Source organism: Tiliqua scincoides, chromosome 2 (genome assembly GCF_035046505.1).
Source record: "Tiliqua scincoides isolate rTilSci1 chromosome 2, rTilSci1.hap2, whole genome shotgun sequence".
NCBI classification, from domain to species: Eukaryota; Metazoa; Chordata; class Lepidosauria; order Squamata; family Scincidae; genus Tiliqua; species Tiliqua scincoides.
The window spans coordinates 263200955-263221891 of record NC_089822.1 but is presented as its reverse complement, the minus strand read 5'-3'; the positions used below and the strand labels follow the sequence as shown (position 1 = coordinate 263221891).

At 43.1% G+C, this 20937-nt stretch overlaps 1 protein-coding gene and 1 pseudogene across 1 annotated transcript in view; both read left to right on the top strand.

The window, feature by feature from the left end:
* The window catches only part of LOC136640361 (zinc finger protein 585A-like), a 474925-nt gene that overhangs the window by 178221 nt on the left and 275767 nt on the right, over positions 1-20937 (top strand). The gene's annotated exons all lie outside the window — the stretch shown is intronic.
* LOC136640516 (zinc finger protein 208-like) overlaps positions 1-20937 on the top strand; it is a 163825-nt pseudogene that overhangs the window by 39939 nt on the left and 102949 nt on the right.

Genomic DNA, 20937 nt, shown 5'->3' with positions numbered 1-20937 from the left:
CCAGAAACCATTGTTGAAACCACCTTTGTCTTCAGTAGCTGAGACCAATCCTTTGGAGCGACTAACAACTTTTGATTTTTCCCTTCTTCAAATGGAAACTGATGATCCTAACCTTCAGGGAAAGACTTTTGAGAATTCAGCTCAACCCTCACCTGTTTTTAACTTCTCCTGTGATTTTAAATTCCTTGACTAAACCCATTGTTTCACCTTCTTCAGCCAGTTTCACTTATGCCTGTGAGGGATGTACTTCTTTACCATCTTCTCCAACATGTAATCCTGTTACTTCATTATACCCAAATTGTATAGTGGAAAATTGTTCTCACCCTGGATCCTTTTTGTTAGTGGATGCAACAACCCAATCCATACCCCCTTTAAATTTTAATTTTATAAGCCCTGACTCTCAAGGGCCATTGCCGATTACTGATACAGTCCAAACCCTACCCAATTCTTCTGTTTCCACACGGCCTCCTTCTCCTAATCCCCTCATCCATCCATTAGTTGATTATCCACGCATGTATCCAGTATTACAAACTGTAGTCCGCCTGTGGCTATTGACTCTTTATCTCCTACTATATCACTTGACCATTCACCAAATCCTAATTCTTTTGGTTGACTATCCACTTCTGTCCAAGTTCTTCCACCTCCAGCTACCCCTTTTAAATTAATTTCTTGGAATATTGCTGGCTGGAGAAATAAATTCATGGACTTGGATTTTTTAAGTTATCTTTCATCTTTCGAATTAATTTTTCTTCAAGAAACGTGGTCACTAACCCCTCTTTATATGCCAGGTTTCATTTCATATTCCCTACCTGCCTTTAAAACTAACACAAGAGGCCGCCCATGTGCGGGCCTTTGTTGCTTCTTAAATTCTTCATCTAGACTCTCATTAAATTCTTTATCCACACGGTCCTCTTTTTTTCAAGCTTTCCTTCTTTTAACTAACAACATCCAAATATTAGTCCTCAATATATATGTTCCACCTTCCCACCCAGATTGTCTTTCGTTCTGGGATGATGTCAAATCCTTTATATTTGACTATCTCAAGACTAACCCCCTTGTGTTTTTATTACTCTTGGGAGATTTTAACTCTAGGTTAGGCCCTGATAATGTAGCATAAGCTCAATATATGAACTGGATCTTAGAAGATTTTACTCCCCCCGAATTCCAAGGACTCAGATCTTCCATGGATCCTTCCTTTAATGCCTAAACTCCTTATTTGGTAGATCTTTGTCTTGAATTTTATTTGTATATTTTAAATGGTTCCTTCGCAAATGACATCCCAGGCAGATTGACACACTTTTCTCATAAAGGGGCTAGTGTCCTTGATTATATCCTCACTTCCTTAGAAATTTTCCCCTTTATTATACATTTTATTGTCAATCAACGGTCTGATAGTGATCATTTGTCAATTCTTTTGAATCTGTCTTTCACTTCTCCTTTTGAGGGGCATAACTCTTCTCCTACTTATATATCTCACAGCCTTAGATGGTCGTCTAAATCTGGGGAGGCTTTCCAAAACTGGACCAGAACGAGGGAGGTTATGGATTTTTACTCAAAGCTATCTGTGACTCGATCACCCTCCCTCGCTATTGAACTCTATGAGTTGCTCACTCAGTCGCTGGTTCAGTCATTGAGATCGCCTCGGGTTTGACTACACACTTTCATTCTCCTTCTTGGTTTGATGCTGAGTGTTGGACTGCCAAGAAATATGTTAGGCAATTCTTTCACTCCGTGTCCCATGATCTTTCTCCAGAAATACTTAAAGCATTTTTCCTATTAAAAAAAAATGTGGCAGTTTCTTTGATTATAAGAAACATGTATTCGCCCAAAAAAATTGGAAACGACTCTATGATGTGATGCATTCTCACAACCATAAGCTTTTCTGGTCTTTGGTTTCACTCACTCATTCCCAGTCAAGTTACACACCCCCTTCTTTGATCTCTTCCTCCACTTGGACTACTTATTATTCTAAAGTTTTTTCTGCACCAAACCTAGATGTTAACTATCCTTTATGCCCTCCCAACTTGCCGGAATGGTCACCTTTCATTTATTGGGAAGTTGTATTCCAGGCATCTCTTAAACAAACTTATATCCTGGGCTGATTCGATAGGTCTCCCGGGCAGGGAACAAATTGGTTTCTGTCCGGGATCCTCCACAATAGATCGTATATTTACTCTTTCCTTTTTAGTTAGCAAGTATGCTGAGTATCATGGCACTAAACTTTATTCTGCTTTTATTGATCTCAGAGGTGCCTTTGACTCTATCGACAGGAATATTTTGTGGAGGAAACTGATTAAATGGGGGATTGACCCTGTCTCCTCTTTTTGATTCAACAATTACACTCTTCTAACACCTGTCACATCCGATTGGATTGCTCAGGTGCCATGTCGGATAGTATACCGGTGAGCAAGGGTGTCTGACAGGGATGTATTCTCACTCCTTTTCTATTCAACTTTTATCTTGCTGATCTTCCCTCTTTTCTCCCTTCCTTAGCAATTTCTGCTCCCTCTCTAAATGGTACCTCTATTCCGATCCTTTTATATGCAGATGATGCTGTGTTACTATCTATTACCAAGCTAAACTTTTAATATGCCAATAAAGTTACTGAAGTGTGTGTGTGAGTCATAGCTCTGTGCTCAGGTGCATGGAGGTTGCATATGGTCTTCATGGCTGGTGACCTCCACAAAACAGTCCAATCGCCTTTTAAAGCCATCTAGGCCAGGTGCCATCACAACCTCCTGAGGCAAGAAGCTTGTAATGGCTGGTCCAAGGTCTGGCTGCCATCATCTTCTGTCTGTTGTCTGCTTTCCGACTGAGCTGTTCCCAGGAGAATTTGGAACAATGGCGAGAAGCCACACAGGTGTCTGAAACAGGGATGTCAAGCATAAGGCCTGAGGGCAGGATGTGGCCCATGGAACATCTTTCTCTCCCTCAGGGTCTCCCAGCACCAGTCAGCTGCTGAGCTGTGGTGAGGTTTCACTGCAGAAAGGGCAGCTCCACAATAATTGGACACTCCCATGTCTTGAAAATATGGTAAAGATTTGCGCAGACTCTACTGCTCCTCAGAGTAGGCCTATGTAGACTTGGGATATAACTCCCTTCAGAATCAGCTCCCTGTCTAAAGTCTGCCTTACTACTTTTAATAAAGTACTTAATTATTACTTTTACTGCGCTCACCAAGCTCCTGTGCCCCAAATTAGTGAACCTTAGCAGCCCTCCCTCAGGTTAGATGGTGCTAACTTTAGAAAAAGGTAAATTGGAAAAATGATTTAAGGTTAGAAAACAGAGAGTACACTTACCTTCTCTTACTTCTCTGTTACATGAAAATCCCCTTTTCCCTTCCAAGTTGTGTTTTTATATCTGGTTATGTTATTTTGGATCATACAGACAAAGCAAGCAGGCCACTTCCCCCCCAGCACATGTTTCCAAAGGCCCTGGTCAAGCTACAAGCACATGAATTACACAACCCCCACTTCCTTGCAGGTCAATGTATGCATTGTATTGTTTTAACCTAATCACTGTGCCTCCTGATCCAATCATGCATATGCAAACACCTTAAAGGAGGAGGACTTTGGCAGCAAAGTCTATCACCTATTGTTAACTAAATTAAGCTACATCCAGATTCCCAAGGGCCAGTAGCAACAGGAAGCAAGCTACTCCCCCCTCCCCCAGAATCAGGCTTTGCTGATAGCAGATTTCTGGACCCTTCCACCTTTTTTTACATACTCCACGTGTACCTGTGTGTATACTGAGCATGCGCATCTAGACCAGCACTAGGACACATCCGGGTCATTCTAGGTCAGCCACAACCCCTTTTAAGAGAGAACTCTGAGCACATGCTCTCTCGCTCTCTCTCTCTCTCTCTCTCTCTCTCTGGCTGCCTTCCCAAGGGAGTGGTCCTTCCCAGGACTCTTTCCCATCCAACTGCTCCCCAGGACAGGTAAATATATCTTGCATCTAAAACACTTTCCCTTCTTCCCTATCTATTCCTCCCTTCTTCCCCATCTTTAGTCAGCAAACTGGATTTAGCAGATTAAGGAACCCCTAAAATCCTTCCCTACAACCTATCTGTTTCTGAATTCCTTTTCGGATGTACCAAACACATAGCACATGCAACCACCATAAAAACTAGGTACAATTTTCAAGTACTAGAACCAAGAAATGTGTATTATGTTTACCTTTGTGTGTTTTGTAATAAAAATATAATATTTGATTGAAAGTTACCTTTCTCCCAGTCTCCTCTTTAAGCTAAACAAGGGATTTCTTTGCTTTAAGCTGTCTTGCTATCCAGCCTGCAATCCTAAAAGTTTCCAAAAGGCTAATATACTAATTCCCCTAAACAAAACAGCCCTTTTTGGTAAAACCTCCTCCTCCTGCTCTTCGTCTCCTAAATGTAGAAAGTACATTTACCTTCTCTTACTCCTCCTCTCCTAAATGTATAGAGTACATTTGCCGTCTCCTTCTCTTCCTCCCTCTCCTTCTACAGATGCTTAACTTGCTCTGTCTTACTTGGTTCCAGGAGGCCAACATTCCTGCCCTGCCTTTCTGGGAAATGGTCCATTTATCTTAAATTCATGGCATTTGCAAAATAAACTACACTAGACCAGTCCAGTGGTTCTTAAACCCTTTCCCACTAGAACCCACATTTAGAGTGACACTCTTTTGGACCCAGCTTTCTGAGCCTTAAGAAAAAGTTTCATTTTACCAACCATTCAGGCCTCTGTTTTTCTCCTTTTTAATACGGTGAGGGGAAGGTCCACATTCTGGAGCATTTGTTGAGCTCCACGTTTATCGGATCAGGACCGTATTCATGGCCTTGCATTCCCCTTTGCCTTATCTTCAATAAGCACTGAGGTACATGCACCTACCCACAAGTAAAGGTGCATGCATCACTCAGTTTCACTTTCCATGCAGCTCTAAACTTTCTCCTTGTCAGCTGGGGGGGGGTCGAAGTAGTTGGCAACCTTCAGTCTAGAAAGACTCTGGTATCGTGCTCTGAATGGTGGTTCTGGAACAGCGTCTAGTGTGGCTGAAAAGGCCGATTTGGGAGTGACAATCCCTTCCACACCAGGAGCAAGTGCAGTCTGTCCCTGGTCTGTCTCCCTGGCTATGGGCCTTCCTTCTTTGCCTCTTTGCCTCAGTCTGTTGGCCAAGTGTCTCTTCAAACTGGGAGAGGCCATGCTGCACATCATGTCTCCAAGCGGGCTGCTCAGAGGCCAGGATTTCCCACCTGTTGAGGTCCACTCCTAAGGCCTTCAGATCCCTCTTACAGATGTCCTTGTATTGCAGCTGTGGTCTACCTGTAGGGTGCTTTCCTTGCACGAGTTCTCCATAGAGGAGATCCTTTGGGATCCAGCCATCATCCATTCTCACGACATGACCAAGCAAATGCAGGCATCTCTGTTTCAGCAGTGCATACATGCTAGGGATTCCACCTCGTTCCAGGACTGTGTTGCTTGGAACTTTGTCCTGCCAGGTGATGCCGAGAATGCATCGGAGGCAGCACATGTGGAAAGTGTTCAGTTTCCTCTCCTGTTGGAAGTTTGCAGAGGGGGAGAGGGAGTTGTGGGTATTTGGAAATTGCAGAGGGAGAGCAGGGAGGAGTGCCCAGTATGGTCCGTTTAATGAGGCACATGAATCACAGTCCCCCTCTGCACTGGGGCTCCTGAATCTATTCAGCAGCCCTTCGGAGATCACAGGGGACAGTGCCATGCAGGGTGCTCAAGGCATTTCACTTCCAGGTCAAGGCAGGCTCCAGACAGATACAAAAGACTGCATATTCCTCTAGCTAGGTGCATGGCTGCATGTTCATCATGATGCCTTCATGCCTAGTACAAGCAGAACTATTATCCATTTAATTCAGTTTTCACTTTTTTATGTCGCTTTTTCTCCAAGAAGCTCAGGTGCAATACATGGTTCTTCCCCTCCTCACAACAACCCTGTGAGGTAGATGAAGCTCTGTATGTACTACCCGGCAGTGAGATCGCAACACGAGCCTCCAGACAGCAGCAGAGGGCTCAGCAGGGCAAAACTGTGCAGTGCAAAAGCCCTAGAGCAGTCATTTTCAACCATTGTGCTGTGGCACACTGGTGTGCCACAAGCAGTCCACAGGTGTGTCAGAGGAATTTGGGGGAAGGTCATTCATTAGTGGGGCCAATGGGGGATATGAGCCTCCACTGGCAGCATGGTGTGCCTTGACAATTGTCAAAAGACTGATGGTGCACCTTGACAATTTATTTTAAGTTTTTTTTATTTTCCAAAAACAAAAATAAACTAACACACATAAAACATAACACAAAAAACACAACCAACTTCGGGGTGCAGGAAATCATATATTATCATATATCCCTAAAACTAATAAATTATTACATATCTTAATCAGTTTCCTCTTCTAAATGTACCTCTTAATATCATTTTTTATTCATCATTCATTTGTTATATCTTATCATAGTATATATGTAATACAATCATCTAAATGCCCTATCATATGTTTCTAAAACTTCATTTTCAACCAGCCATAAAATAATTTCCATTGTTCAATTTGTGTTGGTTTTCGTTGTTGTTCCAAATTTTCTGAAAACCTGTCCATTTCCGCCACATTCATTATTTTCTCTATTAATTCATCTTTCAATGGTATTTTAAAATCCTTCCAATATCTAACATACAAAACCCTCACTACAATTAAAATCATAATAACTAATTACACATCTTTTTCTTTATCTATAACATCTAAAATAGTTTTAAACCAAATAATTCAGGTTTTTAAAATGTGTTACTCTAAGACATTTTATATTATGCTTCCATATCTGTTCCCATTGATCTATTATGATATTATGACCTATATTTTGTGCCCATTTTATCATACATTGTTTCTATTTCTTCTTGCATATCAAAATCCAATAAAAACCTATACATTTTTTAAAGTATATTTTTCTTTTGTTTCTAGCAATAGTCTATCAAATGGCGTCTGTTCCATACAGAAATCATATTTGTCTCCCCAAAATCATGAATCTAATTATAGGTGCGTCCACCAGCCCATCTCCACACCTTGCCTTGACAATTCTTTTTTCTCTTCTTCCTCACTCTCCATGGAACATGTCTCAAAATTCTAGCTTTATCATCCACTGTCCATTTCTTTTCCTGTGGAGCCTTCAGTAATTTATCTCTGTAAAAGGTTCTGATGGATTTCACATGAATTTCTCTTGGTAATTCAAGTTTTCTCACTCTTCAAGTGAGAGAAGAGCACTCTTCAAGTGCTCACTGTTCTCACTGAATCCAATTCTTTAGGTCTCTTCCCCATCAGTGTATCAATCCATTCTGATATTAATCTGACAATCTGTCACGATGTATCTTCTCCTTTCTCTTCTGGTATATTTTGTATCCTCACCACTCGAGCTGCACTATCCATCTGAGTTTCCATTAACGTTGTCTCCGCATCATGCTGATTTTCTTCTATCTCTGATATTTTAGCTTGGTCTTTTCTTATATTTTTTCCCAATCTCTTGTTTGTCTTCTTCTGATGTAATTTTCACATCTATCAGGTGTCCACTAAGTTCATCACATCGTTTAGTTAAAGCATCCACACTGTGATGGGTCTGTGCAGATTGATTGATTTGTTGCTGTGCCATTGCCAACAGTTTTTCCATGTTGTCTTGCACAGTCTGCTTCCAGTCTTTCCCTTTCACTAATTTTTCAGATCCACTGCCGAAGCTGGCAAACTTCGGACTTTCTTATCCGGCATCTTCATTGTTCCTTCCTTTGAAACTCGAATATCTTTTGTTTGCAATGCTCTTTAAGATCACTAGATGCCCTCAGCATATTATCTTCCTTGCCCCACTTATAGACACAAATCCAGTTTTTGCAATGTCTTTTTAAATCCACTAGATGTTTCTAGATGTCACTGATGCAGTGTTTTTATTTTTGTTCTCTTATCTTATTTATATTTGTAGCCTTGGCAAACACATTCCTTTGTTCGCAAGAATCTCAGTCCAGTCGCTCTTTCCGGCAATCCCAAACAATAGTATCAAACCAAGGCAATAGATACTGCAATGCACAAACATGGGAGGGGGGGCAGCCAGCAGTTGAATAGATGAGCCTTTCTCAAGCTCTTGAAAGGCACTCTATTTTTTCCCCAAAACTGCGGATCCAGGGAGACCCAGGGATATTTGTCAGGAGAGACAAATTTCTCCAGGGGATGGCACTGTTCCTGAGGAGATAAGTCCTGCCAGGGGGGCTTGCCCAGGAGATTTCGCCATCTGGCAGCAATGGTGAAGAATTCATGCTGAATCAAGCTGAAGGCCCCAGCAGGGAAAGACATTGAAAGACTTAAGTAAGTGTCATTCTGTTTGTGTGTGCCTGGCGTGGACTGAGTGATTGCCTGATCTGGTTCTTTTTTGCATCTGAGAAGAGGAGGAGGGGGCGGCTTCTCCCCTCAGCTGTTTATTGGTATGAGGAGAAATTGTGGAATAGATTTGCCAAACTTGTTATGGATATATGAAAGTATAATTTCAACTTTATAACTTTGAATTTTGGTGGATTACAATTTAATTGTCCTTGGATAAAGTTTGCGCCTTGACAATTTTAATGCCTTATCAGTGTGCCGTGAGATGAAGAAAACTGAAAATTGCTGCAGTAGAGAAACCAAATGTGTGCACAGAATGTGGGCAAAGTTTCTGCCATCTCCCTGTTCTGATGAATGATCAGAAACTCCCTGCTAAGTAGAGGCCAGAAGAAGCTCACTCTGGGAGCTCTACAGACCTGGAAGTTGCCATGAAGCTCACTGGGCCAGTCTCCATCTCTCAGCTCAGCCTACATCACAGGGTTGTTGTGAGAAAAACATGGGGTTGGGTAGGAAACTAAGGTCCTGAGGGAATGCACCATGTAACCAGCCCCTCTCCGTCAGGCTCTGGAGACCAAAAAATCTTAAGAACTGCTGATCTTCAGTCTGTGAGTTTATGCAAGCAGAAGTTGCTATCTTTTCATTGTAGAATACTTTTTTTTAAGTATCTAGACCTCATGACTGTGAAGGGAAACCTGAAATTGTGCAGGTAATGGCTAGTGAACTCTCTGGATCCATGAAGGAGTGGGAATCAGCTGGACCAAACTTTACATCTTGGCAGTGATCTCAGTGTATGTCAGCGTAGCACAAAATATTATTATTATTATTATTGTGATCTCAGTGTATGTCAGCGTAGCACAAATTATTATTATTATTATTATTATTATTATTATTATTATTATTATTATTATTATTAATAATAATAATAATAATAATAATAATAATAATAATAGTATTTATATACCGCTTTTCAACTAAAAGTTCACAAAGCGGTTTACAGAGAAAGATCAAATAACTAAATGGCTCCCTGTCCCAAAAGGGCTCACAATCTAAAAAGATGCAAATGAATACCAGCAGACAGCCACTAGGACAGACAGTGGGTCCTAGTGAACCCAGACAGTGGGTTCTAGGACAGACAGTGGGTCCCATTGAAGGTGGGTCCGACTCCACCGTAGAATCTCTGTGGGTTAAATTACCAGGCTTGTGCAGCGATGTAATACTGGGGGTGTGCTATCATCCTCCAGACCAGAAATCTGATGGGGACCTTGAAATGAAGAAACAGATCAGGGAGGTGACAAGGAGGGACAGGGTTGTAATCATGGGGGACTTCAATTATCCTCATATTGACTGGGTCAATTTGTGTTCTGGTCACGATAAGGAAACCGGATTTCTTGACGTGCTAAATGACTGTGGCTTAGATCAGCTAGTCACGAAGCCCACCAGAGGACAGGTGACTCTGGATTTAATTTTGTGCGGTACGCAGGACCTGGTTAGAGATGTAAACGTTACTGAGCCATTGGGGAACAGTGATCATGCTGCGATCCGTTTTGACATGCACGTTGGGGGAAGAATACCAGGCAAATCTCTAACAAAAACCCTTGACTTCCGACGGGCGGACTTCCCTCAAATGAGGAGGCTGGTTAGAAGGAGGTTGAAAGGGAGGGTAAAAAGAGTCCAATCTCTCCAGAGTGCATGGAGGCTGCTTAAAACAACAGTAATAGAGGCCCAGCAGAGGTGTATACCGCAAAGAAAGAAGGGTTCCACTAAATCCAGGAGGGTGCCCGTATGGCTAACCAGCCAAGTTAGAAAGGCTGTGAAGGGCAAGGAAGCTTCCTTCCGTAAATGGAAGTCTTGCCCTAATGAGGAGAATAAAAAGGAACATAAACTGTGGCAAAAGAAATGTAAGAAGGTGATATGGGAGGCCAAGCGAGACTATGAGGAACGCATGGCCAGCAACATTAAGGGGAACAATAAAAGCTTCTTCAAATATGTTAGAAGCAGGAAACCCGCCAGAGAAGCGGTTGGCCCTCTGGATGGTGAGGGAGGGAAAGGGGAGATAAAAGGAGACTTAGAGATGGCAGAGAAATTAAAAGAGTTCTTTGCATCTGTCTTCACGGCAGAAGACCTCGGGCAGATACTGCTGCCCGAACGGCCCCTCCTGACCGAGGAGTTAAGTCAGACAGAGGTTAAAAGAGAAGATGTTTCAGACCTCATTGATAAATTAAAGATCAATAAGTCACCGGGCCCTGATGGCATCCACCCAAGGGTTATTAAGGAATTGAAGAATGAAGTTGTAGATCTCTTGACTAAGGTATGCAACTTGTCCCTCAAAACGGCCATGGTGCCAGAAGATTGGAGGATAGCAAATGTCACGCCTATTTTTAAAAAGGGAAAGAGGGGGGACCCGGGAAACTATAGGCCGGTCAGCCTAACATCCATACCGGGTAAGATGGTGGAATGCCTCATCAAAGATAGGATCTCAAAACACATAGACGAACAGGCCTTGCTGAGGGAGAGTCAGCATGGCTTCTGTAAGGGTAAGTCTTGCCTCACAAACCTTATAGAATTCTTTGAAAAAGTCAACAGGCATGTGGATGCGGGAGAACCCGTGGACATTATATATCTGGACTTTCAGAAGGCGTTTGACACGGTCCCTCACCAAAGGCTACTGAAAAAACTCCACAGTCAGGGAATTAGAGGACAGGTCCTCTCGTGGATTGAGAACTGGTTGGAGGCCAGGAAGCAGAGAGTGGGTGTCAATGGGCAATTTTCACAATGGAGAGAGGTGAAAAGCGGTGTGCCCCAAGGATCTGTCCTGGGACCGGTGCTTTTCAACCTCTTCATAAATGACCTGGAGACAGGGTTGAGCAGTGAAGTGGCTAAGTTTGCAGACGACACCAAACTTTTCCGAGTGGTAAAGACCAGAAGTGATTGTGAGGAGCTCCAGAAGGATCTCTCCAGACTGGCAGAATGGGCAGCAAAATGGCAGATGCGCTTCAATGTCAGTAAGTGTCAAGTCATGCACATTGGGGCAAAAAATCAAAACTTCAGATATAGGCTGATGTGTTCTGAGCTGTCTGTGACAGATCAGGAGAGAGATCTTGGGGTGGTGGTGGACAGGTCGATGAAAGTGTCGACCCAATGTGCGGCGGCAGTGAAGAAGGCCAATTCTATGCTTGGGATCATTAGGAAGGGTATTGAGAACAAAATGGCTAGTATTATAATGCCGTTGTACAAATCAATGGTAAGGCCACACCTGGAGTATTGTGCCCAGTTCTGGTCGCCGCATCTCAAAAAAGACATAGTGGAAATGGAAAAGGTGCAAAAGAGAGCGACTAAGATGATTACGGGGCTGGGGCACCTTCCTTATGAGGAAAGGCTACGGCGTTTGGGCCTCTTCAGCCTAGAAAAGAGACGCTTGAGGGGGGACATGATTGAGACATACAAAATTATGCAGGGGATGGACAGAGTGGATAGGGAGATGCTCTTTGCACTCTCACATAACACCAGAACCAGGGGACATCCACTAAAATTGAGTGTTGGGCGGGTTAGGACAGACAAAAGAAAATATTTCTTTACTCAGCGCGTGGTCGGTCTGTGGAACTCCTTGCCACAGGATGTGGTGCTGGCGTCTAGCCTAGACGCCTTTAAAAGGGGATTGGACGAGTTTCTGGAGGAAAAATCCCTTATGGGGTACAAGCCATGATGAGTATGCGCAACCTCCTGATTTTAGGAATGGGTTAAGTCAGAATGCCAGATGTAGGGGAGGGCACCAGGATGAGGTCTCTTGTTATCTGGTGTGCTCCCTGGGGCATTTGGTGGGCCGCTGTGAGATACAGGAAGCTGGACTAGATGGGCCTATGGCCTGATCCAGTGGGGCTGTTCTTATGTTCTTATGTAGTGCAGACAGTTTGGCAAAATACTGCCAAACATTACAGATTCTGTGAGCGAAATGCAAGGTCTGTTTGGCTGAAACACCTGGGAGGAAGGAGGGGCAGTAGCAGCTGGTCTCTGCTAGTGCGCATATCTGCCTATAGTTCTCACCTCCATGCATTTGTCAGACATTTTTGCTGCACACAAGTTACTGGCTATCAGCATTGTTGCAAGGTGTTGCAAGGTTCAAAGCAAGACTCAGTAGTCAGGGTGATCATCTGCAAGCTTTTATTACGTTGCCAGCAATGAGCATCTCAAGGGACTCCTGTCCAAAGCGTTGAGAGCGAGTATCAATCTTAACCAGACCCTTTATAACATTTTGGGTCCTTTGTTTGAAGATTTGAACTTCCCTTTGGCTGAAGTTTGACATCATATATGGAGCTAACTCTTAATAGGCTGTAGATAGCCTTAGAAACACTTGATAGGTGAGCTTCAAGTTACAGGTTTCCAAATAAGGTAAAATTAAACCATTAAACATATTGAATACAAAGTTTTCAAGAACCAGTAGAGTGTGCTATAACCTTATTTTATTCAGAACTGGCCTGGCATTGACCATTTGGCAGGACTTCAGACCTATTTCTTGACATACATCTCCTTTCCTGAATAGGATGGCCTTGCTTGAGCCACCAGTCTTCTCACTCCTTCATTCCTTCTCCTGTTCTCAGCAAAACACTGTGGGGCTCTCTGCCAACCTCTGTTAAGCAAGGTCCTTTAAACCTGCCTTTAACAGTTTTTTCTATGCCTTAATTCTATTTGACTATTGTGACCAATTACTTATTAAGGGGTATATTGGTGTGTATCTGCCAAGAAATGACCTCTTCCCTTCAGTGGTTGCCTAGCACCTTGTGCTCAGGCTTCAGCCAGCTTCTTGTGATTTTTCATATATTTTAACAAGCCAAACTTTCACTGTATATAGAATTTCTTTTTAAGAAATCCTTCTCCCATTTACCTTTGAACACATTACATGTCAGGCAAACTGCTTTTTCCCAGCTCCCTTTAACACTCATTTCTCCATTTCAGTTGCAACTCAAACTGAGTTCTTGAGTTGCTTTCTCAAGAATGTTCTTGCTTATCTAATTAAATGTATTCTTTTTCTTTCTTTCTTTTTTTTAAACAAATTTTATTTATTTATTACAGATACAGGTAAGGAAAATCAGTTAGATTTAGGGCTGGGACTACACAGGTTACACATGAGGGTATTGGCCATGGATTACAACATACATTAGTCCAACAAAAAAAATAAAAAATGATAATGTCTAATAACAAAATTATTCATCAATACAAAAATTATCATATTTGTTAATCTACTGATTAATAATTTAACTAAACAATCAATATTTTTTATCTAAAATTATCTATCCAATCATAAAAAGGTTTAAAATTTTTACTTATATGCTCTTCTTACCACTAAACTAATATTTAAAATAAAATATTTCTTATCTGATTCTTAGTTTCTGATGTCGCATTTAAGAGGAATGTTTCCAGTTTAAATGGTAATACACACTTCAGTACCTCTTGTAACTGTTTATATATCATTTTCCAATATTTCTTTGCTTTTTCGCATATCCACCACATATAATAAAAGATTCCCTCAATTCTTTACTTATCCAACATTTGTTTGATGACCCAGGGTACATTTTTACTATTTTCTCTGGAATTAAATACCATCTATAAATTATTTTATATAATTTCTCTTTTATAGAATAACCCTTTCAGTTATCTTAATACCACTTTAATTTTCGCAATATTTCTGTTCCAAATTTTCATTTAGATCTACTTTGATTTAATATAATTAATGGAATACTCTTCATTTCTAAAAAGAATTCAGTCCATTAATATCTATAAAAGGGGGGGAAAGAAAATTCTACTTGTTGTTCAGCCATTTTCACTTTCTGTCTTAGTACTTCCTTTGTTCTCCGTCTTATTGGTGTTTTCCTTCTTCCTCCTCCCACTGCTCTTTCCATTTCTTCTTTTTCTTCTTAACTCTCTTAAATTTCTTAACCCCTCTCTTTTCTTCTTCCTTTTTCTTCACTCTGTTCTTTTTGGGTTTAATCCAAAAATTCTTCCTCTTCACGAAACAATGTGCTTTCTGAAAGTTCCCTCTTTTTTCTTCCTTAAGATTCTTAATTCTGATAATGATGGTTGCTTTTTCCATCTCCTGTCTCATTTCAAAAATCTCCACTTCTTTAGTTTCATCCGACATTTGATCCATTCTTTTTTCTTGTCTGTTATTTGTAATCTGTTCCTGCAAGCTTGTCAGGAAAGAGATTATTTGCTTCATTTGTTCAGATAATTTTCTGACCTGTTGCTTCATTTCACTTCTGAAATCCCACAACAAATCTATTAATAAGGACTGGCTTTTACTAACATCCTTTAAATTTTTAAATGCCATTCTTATCAATATCAAATCAAGCCAATATACCTCTGGCTGTAAAAAACAGAGATAAAATGGTCCAACAATTAAAAAAAACAACCAACTCTCATTATCTTGTTTCACCTTCTTGTAGGGCTAATTTCCAATTTTTATATCCAAAAAGCATAAGTCAATATTCCACTGCCAGTCAATAGCAATGTCAAATCAGTCAAACAATTACGGAGTCATCCAAGTTTTATTATCTTGCATCCCTTCTTCCAAAAGGGGTGGATCAGTAATCCAGGTCAATAACACTGACAAATTAAGTTAGTATGCCTTTAAATGACCAGGCCTGAATGGAGCCTTCTTGCTAGGAAAGCGAAAATAAAAGTCATTTCAGCTGTTGATGATTAGTTATTTATTTCTTTTCCATGCATACCATTCAGCAGGGTGATCTTATCTTCTATCTCTGTCCTTTTCTTGCAGTCACCCTTATTACGAAACAAAAAAATACTCCAGCAAGGGTTTCTTTAAATCCAGATTTGCTCATTTCCCCTCTGGGTGGCTACCAGCCAACGTAAATAATCTTAAAGTTATCTTTTCCTCCTTCCAAACTCTTGATTGCAGTTCTTTTTATAGCCTTTTAATGAGCTGGTTACTCACAATTGAAAGCTTTTTTCGCTGTCATGTTGTTGTATCTAGGCCGTGGGGGGGGGGAGTTCTCAGCTGTCCGAATCATCTCCGAAGATGGCGTCCGGGATACGATGTGATTCAGCACAGAGCAAATGGGGAAAAAATACTCTGGAATTGCCATTCCAAGAGACTCCCCTGTTCAAGATCTCAGCCTTCGTTCCTTCTTCTTGGCAACGAAGAGTACCTCATTGTTGAGGCACTTGAAAAACACATCTATTTAGCAGTCATTCCCCCCCCCCCCCGGGAGCCTCCGAGGTTCCTGCTACTTCATTTAATGTTAACTCCACCCTCCAAATGTATTCTTTTTCTAAACTCGTCTCTGCAGGTGTCTGTGTCCCACTAGCTAAACCTATTTCAGCCTGCCAACTGATAATACTAAAACCTTTCTTACTACAATGTTGTATATATGTGTTTTCCCAGCTTGGCTGGCCATATATTTCTGCCAAGAAGGAGTTTTATTTATCTTTGAGATGCAACTCCCTTTTCCAAATTCCAAAGTCTGTGAAACTAGTAAAACAGCTTTCTAAGCAGCTTTACTGTGAGACTAACTTATGATTGAAAATGGGCTTTCGCTATTCTATATGTTTCCATGCTTTAGTCAGACCTTTAATAAAATCAGGCAGTTAAAACTTATTTCTAATGGCTACCATATCTCTATATATGTTGATTACACTTTAAGGACAAAGACTATTTTAAAGCTTGGAAGAATAACTGGCAGGCAAACATGGTGATATCCTTGGCACTTCTGTGAGACTTCTGTGAAAATAGCAAACAGCTTCTAAAATAATTCTTTCAGTGTTTTAATGTAAGGCTTCTAGCTAAGACAATGACACTGTCCTTGCTCTAAAAAGCATGAAAGAATTACAATTTTAAAACTGTAGAAGGACTTTGCTAAGATGCATATTCTTCTGCCAAACAACGCCCATCTGCTCATGGTGATCTGTTTTAGTTTGCTATTCAAACAGAGAGCGTTCAAAGTCAGAAGCTTCCCTGGTATTTTCTATTTCTTCCTCTTATCTTCTCACCTCCTTACTTTCAAAGGGGAATAGGCTTTGTCTTTGTCTAAGTCAAATATGTGTTGTTCTTCTAAAATTTATCTTTTTCCAGTAGCAACCTTGACATTTAGCAGAGCTGCCAATTCAGCAGAGCAGCCAGATTTCAATTTTTAAGCTTTTCCCTAAATGAAAATAGTGTGGCTTTAAGCTTTTAAGCATTTGCCCTAGTGGCATATTACCCTGCTTATTCTGTCACCTTCTATCAGCATATCACGTGGCAGAGAGTTCCATAGTTTAAGCACATGCATTTGCTACTTCATTTATTCTAATTCTACCTACAGAGCCACTTTATTTCCCTTCTGGCACGCCCCCCCTGACATCCTAGTGTGATGCTGAAAACAGACTTGACTAGAACTAGATGAGGAGAAGAAGCACCCTGTGGAATCAGACCCATTGGCTCCTAACCGTGGCCAGCCAGATGCTTCTAGCAGATAGGAAGGCAACAGTCTTTCCTTGTTGTATGTTTATTCACTGACTCCTTGACCGCTCTGAAGTGTTTTTGTCATTGCAGGTTCAGCTGCAAGGAAAGCTTCCCCTGGAGGCCTTCTGCCTGTCACGCAGCTATTGACAAGCCCAGGAGATCAGTCAGAAAAGGGGGGGGGGCAGCTTCACCTGGAGCCTTGCTCTTTTGATCCAAGGTCCAAGGCTTGACCTTGGTTGTTCTCTCCAGCTCCAAGGAAAAGGAGTGCAGCCGGACTGTGTGAATGACTGTGGTCATGGGGGGGGGGGGGAGAGAGGAAGAAGAGGAAATCATTTTCCAGAGAGGAGGTTTAAGGGCTGGTCATTGTTAATGCTGTGACCTGTTCTTGCCCCACATTTCAAGAGGGATGTGGAGAAGCTGGCTCAGGGTGCACACCCTCCATTTGGATTCAAATGTTTTAGCTCCATGTGAGTCACTGGCTATCAGCATATCACATGGCAGAGAGGTCCATATTTTAAGCACATGCATTTGCTACTTCATCTGTTCTAATTCTACCTACAGAGCCACTTTATTTCCCTTCTGGCACCACCCCCAGAACATCCTAGTGTGATGCTGAAAACAGACTTGACTAGAGCTAGATTAGGATAAGAAGCACCCTGTGAAATCAGACCAAGATGGACCAAGTGTCCATCTCCTGCAGGGGTTTCATCGGGGTAGAAAGCTTCTTTTGGGCCCCTTCTCGAATGGGGAGGGGAGAGGATGAAACAGACTGCAGGATGGTGGTGACAAGGGAGGGCAAGCCTTTTCCTAAAAACTGCAGAGAAGACCCCTTCAGCATCTCTGGCCAGGATCCCAGCAGAGGCAGATGCTTGCAGGACAGAGCTGAACCTGCCTCTCTCCCTTCTGCACCACAGTCCAATGCCCAGAGCTCGTCCTCCTTTCCACTGGGTCCAGGGGTGGCAGCGTATCGGGGGCACCCAGAAGCCTCCTCCCTCCCCAAAGTCTGCAGCAAATGTAGTGTGAGCGTCTTAGGCAAAGAAAACAAAGAACTACACCTCCCAGCATGCTCTGGATCCAGGGGGAGGGCAGTGCTCAAGCATTCCTGGGGACACATGTTTCGCCTCCCTTGCCTGGTTGGAGGAGGTCTTGGCGGAGGCTTGCAAATGAGAAGGACCTGGTTGCTTTGCTACCCCCAAGCACAGGCAGGATCTTCCCTTTGCACTCTGCACTGGAGGAGAGTCTGTGGCTGCAGAGGTGGGTGGTCTGTGCGACACCCAGGAATAGTGCAGTGGGGAGGGGAGGCTCTTCCCTTGGGTGCATTCAGAGTACCAGGCATGCTGCACTGGGGAGGGGGGAATGTGGACCTCCCTGTGCTGGAGGAGGGAGGGAGAGTACGATCCTTTGTCCTGAGCACAGATTCTCTTTGGGGAAACTTGCTAGAAATGGCTGCACCAATGAACACAACCACAAAGGCGATTGCAGTTGGAGTCGGTTTGTGTGTGTGTGTGTGTGTTTAACAGTACGCAAGAAAGCCATTGATGGGCCACCTCTGGTTCCTATCACACATTTTCCAACACAACACCTAATGCCAGAATTTCTTCAGAGGTTGGGGAAGAGAGGAGACCAAAATCCAGACCTCCCCCTTGAGACTTTCACTCCAGAATGTCTCTGTCTGCTGCTTTCCAGGCTTTGGGACAGGACCTGATGCTGAGAAGACCCAGCCCTGACCTGCCTTGTTCTTTCTGCTCCCACAGACTGCAGACTGGCAACCTGGATTCAGTGTGGATCAGCTCTTCCTCTCTCTGACTTCCAAATGGGTACTGCAGATCCAGCTCAGGTATGGAGTTTTAGGAGTACGTTGGTAGTTTTGTGGTGGGGAGCCAGAGCAGGACAGTTACGACATGTGTAAAAGTCTGTTGCCACTTACGGACAATACAGATGGTGAAGCAAAAGGCCACTGTGAACATTTAAAATGTTGATTTATCAAGTATCTCAATGGAAAAAATTAAGATTAAATCATTTCTGCCCAATGTTGCAACAAGGATCAAACGGGTACACCTGTGGGTTGGGCAGAAACGGGTTAAGGAAGGAAGGAAGTTCTAGAATGGTAGTTTCTCAAACTGTGGGTCAGGACCCACTAGGCCAATTTCATGGGTCCCCATTCATTTCAATATTTTATTTTTAGTATATTAGACTTGATGCTCCCCTGGGATGTGACTGCATTTGAGGAAATGTGATAGACCTGTACTTTTAACAAGCTACTATGTATAGTCATTTAACAATGATAGTCAATGGGACTTACTTCTAGGTAAGTGTGGGTAGGGTGCAGCCTAGGATTGTTAAAAATTTCCTGGCAAGATCAACGGGTGTCTCCTCTACCTTATCCTGACCTCTCTCAAGGGCGAGCCAGTGTTGCACTAAGATGCTTGGACGTCTGCTAGCTATATAGCTGGTGGAGATTTGAGTAACCCCATAGGTCTGGCTGGGATGTGGTAAGAATAGAAACTCCCCTGTAGCCGCCTCCTCACCTGCGCTGGCTGCTTCGCAGGCCTTATTTGTGCCGGTGCAGGTGAGGACTGGGCTGCCCATCACTGAACAGTAAGGCCTCCCTCCTTGACAGCATATTGATGAGAACTGTCCTCTCCCAGCAGATCATCCGAAAACTTCCCTCCTGACAGCAGCCATGTAAGCAGAAGAGCACACAGGATGCCAATGAGAAGAGCAAATGCCCAGCTTCCTTGTTCAGCTTTCCCCAAATGTTTTTATCCATTCTGTGGAGACTAAACTGCTTCAAAAACTATCTGGATCCATGATCAGGAAAAGATTATACTTGATGCCTGAAAATACTTGCATGATTCTTCTGGTGAGAAAGGGAAGTGTGGATGTTTTGTCTGGATTGGGAGCCACTCATTTCCTGACTGTGCTGGAGATGCAGAGGAAGGTCTGGGGTCCTGGACACTGTCTGAGGGTGTTTTGTTCTTGCAGGGTCCGGTGATTTTCAAGGATGTGGCCGTGCATTTCACCGAGAAAGAGGCAGCTCTGCTGGACCCAGACCAAAGAGCCTTGTACAGGGAAGTCATGCTGGAGAATTACCGGAATGTGGCCTCTGTGGGTAAGGGGGCTCCTCCATCATGTGGCCAGTGGCTTTTTCTTGCCCTTTTCTTTTTCAGGAAGTCATTTTTGCTGCCTCTGAAACAGGAATTGGCATCTGGTCTGCCAAACAACGTCACCAAGCCCTGTGAGGCCCCAAAGCCAGTGGAAGGCCCCAGCCCCAAAGACCATGCTGTGCCTCCCTCTCCCCTTTTCTTCCTTGATACATGGCAGCTACAAGGGCAGGGGGGAGTCAATATCATGATCATGGGGTTAAAGCTTTATGCTAAGGAGAGGGTGAAGCCATTCCGCATGTAGCTGGGGCACTGATGGAACTTCTGCTGCCAAGCTCATGCGGGGTGGGGAAGAGCACCCCCACCTGAGAACTCCAGCATTCATCTCCCTGTGGTTCAGGCCCTGTGATTCTGAGGTTTGCTCAGAACAGAATATGTATAGCATACAGCTGGCTTGCCATGCTATGCAGTGTGTGCGCTGCTCACGTGTCATGAGGCTCCTTGTTGTTGGCAACTTTCAGTCTCGAAAGACTATGGTATCGCGCTCTGAAAAGTGGTTCTGGCACAGCGTCTAGTGTGGCTGAAAAGGCCAATCCGGGAGTGACAATCCCTTCCACACCGGGAGCAAGTGCAGTCTGTCCCTGGTCTGTCTCCCTGGCTATGGGCCTTCCTTCTTTGCCTCAGTCTGTTGGCCAAGTGTCTCTTCAAACTGGGAAAGGCCATGTTGCACAGGCTGCCTCCAAGCTTCTGTCAGCTTCTTGTTGGACCAGACTCTCTTTGTGAGTCTGGAAAACGTGGTAGCTGCTTTACCGATGCGTTTGTTTAGCTCGGTATCGAGAGAAAGAGTGTCGGAGATCGTTGAGCCAAGGTACACAAAGTCATGGACAACCTCCAGTTCATGTGCAGAGATTGTAATGCAGGGAGGTGAGTCCACATCCTGAACCATGACCTGTGTTTTCTTCAGGCTGATCATCAGCCCAAAATCTTGGCAGGCCTTGCTAAAACGATCCATGAGCTGCTGGAGATCTTTGGCAGAGTGG